At 47.8% G+C, this 2,809-nt stretch overlaps 1 protein-coding gene across 1 annotated transcript in view; it reads left to right on the top strand.

The window, feature by feature from the left end:
• Positions 1-317: 317 nt before the first annotated feature.
• The window catches only part of LOC106807557 (protocadherin-11 X-linked-like), a gene marked incomplete at its 3' end in the record, with an annotated part of 12,035 nt that continues 9,543 nt past the window's right edge, over positions 318-2,809 (top strand). Inside the window, exon 1 of the mRNA XM_014809926.1 lies at positions 318-331. The remainder of the gene's footprint in view (positions 332-2,809) is intronic.

Raw genomic sequence — 2,809 nt, 5'->3', positions numbered from 1 at the left:
GAAACGAGAGCGGCAAAGACATGCGAAGTGCGGGCGTCGGACATTGCGAACAGACGTGTTAAGGACGCTGACGTGAAAAATCGCGCGTCGTGCAAACGAACGCTCGTGCGATAAATGCGTGAAAATTGCGAGTTGGTTGTGTGGCGGACTTCACAGGCCGCGTCCGGTATCAGGAAAATCGTCTTTAGTGTCTTAAACGCAAAAACAATGGAGACGTGATCGAAGCTGCGGGAGGATGCCGCGATAAAGGTAGGAAGAAGTTACATCGCATCGGAAGCGTGTTTCGTAATATTAGCCTTATACAAGGAGACATCAACTTCCTTTGGGATCCGTAAGCTACGTTTATTTCTTTATCGAGCTAATTGTTCGGGGAGTTGGTGCGAAAACGAGGTTGCTATAGGCTCTCATTAGAAAGTGACCCTGCTATCATGCATTGTTTCCCCCGACCGTAATCACGGTGCAGTTGAAATAATATTGTTAGCAAGTCATCCGCTGACCATGGGTGGGTGCTCCCCCGCCTACAGCACTCGCATTGTCCGCTGGCACCTGCATCCAGGATACAGGCGCGAATTACTGGTGTGTAGAGGAAGTGATTATTGGTGGACGTTGTTGGTGTGTACTTTGTTTGACCGCTGGCCGGCCGCGGTGCAGCCGCGGTCGGTGTGTGCGTTTCTGCCACATGTTTACAACTCTGTTTGCGAAGAAACATCGGGGAGAATCGTGGTGCGGGAATGGGAGAGAGAATAAGCGTGTATTGGTGCGAGATAAGAGCTGGCTGCGCGTGGGCGCGTCGGAATTATGCACACTCCGATTCATGCTCGTGTGAACACTTTACTTAATGCTTGTTGCTACAATGTATCGCCGGCTAAATAGTAAGTCTATGTAATAACGGTCTGACCTTGTACTCATCGTTTCTGGGCGACACTGCGTGCCCGCATGCAACTATCTCCCCATCTCTACCCGCTAACCCTGTTATTACGGCCTTAAATTGCCCCTCGTCCCAGACGAAAGCAGGTTCCTAGACTGGGCACAGTATTTCGCATGATCTTATCAGTATACTATGTAAGTCTATTAGTACTATAAGTCTCCCTCACAAGATGCCTTTCGTGAAAGCTAATACAGGATAAAGGTAAAGCTATAGGCGTAGAGAGTCGACGTATGCACGCTGCGTTAATGTTGTACATGTGCAAGAAAAGTTCGAGTTCACTCTAATTTATGCGTTAGTGATTATATGATGTAATTACTCAGGATAATGTAATGAAGTCGGTATTGTGTACCGCTTACGTACTATTCGGGCTGTATACGGGCCACCTGCTCTCTGATACCATGATACTAGGGAAAGAAATTCTTTCCATTCTTTCCATAATAATAATAATAAGACTGACTTCGTGATTTAGCGGGTTGCTTTGCTTTTTAGTTTACGTTCACTGATACCGTGTAACGCTACGAGTCTGTGCACTGTAACGGATAACTGTTGCAGTATCACGCAATGGTCCATAAAATTTAAGCGAACGCGGTATAGATTCAGCAGTGACCATGGACCGCCACATCCTGTGTACCTGTTTCGCGGTCGCTACACTTAGCAATTATTCAGCTTATCACTCGAAAAATGAACAACCTATAGATATCATTTCAATAACTGCTGATTACGGACCGTATATCATGCCAGTGGAGGGCCGCACGTTGCAATCTCTGCTATCTGTAAGAGTGCAGAACCAAATTTTGCTGGCGAATTGCTATCTGTATTTGCTGTATTTGTTATTGGTATTTTTCTATCTGCAAGAGCTCATAGCAGAACTTTGCTGGGAAAATTAGCGGGCTCGCCGTGCGTGACCACCGCAGCAATGGTGCGCCTGAGCAGAAATGTTTTAACTAAATGCATTATTCAGCGGTAATTGCCGAACTCAAGTAAACACTCCTGTATTATGCAAACTGGTTGTGTTCTATTTTTCTCGGGGTGGGTGGGTGGGGGGGGGGCAATATCAGCGGCAATGGTTTGCAATGCTTACGTTTTCAGGCTCCGATGAACCGGCTATTTGCGCACGCACTGCTATGTTTCTACGGGAAGACTGCCGAGCATCGATTAACCCTCTCCCCCACTCCTCCTATTCGAAGCCACTCCGTAGCTTTCATGTTCCCGATATTGCGCAGAGCCGTAAATGGTAGCTTAATGAGGTTTCGTGCCCTGGAGTAATTAATGCGTGGATTTCATGCCAGATGCGCCGGAGCAGTTGTTGCCGGAGAGTTCATTGCGAGAGCTTTTATCAAATTACCTCCTGACTTTTCAGGTGCATGACGTTGTACGTCGAGCTGTTTCTGTGTACGTGAAAGCGGTTGATGCGCCCCATGAGATCTCTCTTCGTTTTATTTTCCGTCGATAAATTAGCGCGATGGTACGTCCATTTCCCGCTCAACGAAACCGTTTTCTTTGCGGCATTACGGCAGCGCTGTTTGCAAAACGATGTCAACAGATAATGGAGCGAAGTGAATTTAACACAGGAGTTACGATTTTACGCAGCGACGTGACAACAGTGATATTGTATCTGCGTGAGCGGGGAGGGTGCGGCGCGGTGCGGCGGAGAGGGGGGATGTACATCACGTATGATCTCCTTCTGGCGTCAATCGACGATGGCTGCTGCTCCTCGCCGTATGTATTACAGCACGACGCAGACGAGATCTATCAACGCGGCAACGTATATCGATATCGGTAACGCGATAATCATATGCGCTACTGATGGGACGGGCGGACTCACACACACACACACTCACACACACACACACACACACACACACAAGCACACACACACAC

The sequence above is a fragment of the Priapulus caudatus genome, unplaced genomic scaffold (genome assembly GCF_000485595.1).
Source record: "Priapulus caudatus unplaced genomic scaffold, Priapulus_caudatus-5.0.1 Scaffold222, whole genome shotgun sequence".
Taxonomy (NCBI): Eukaryota; Metazoa; Priapulida; class Priapulimorpha; order Priapulimorphida; family Priapulidae; genus Priapulus; species Priapulus caudatus.
Note: the sequence above shows the minus strand (reverse complement) of the source record. Positions and strands in the feature narration are given on the sequence as shown.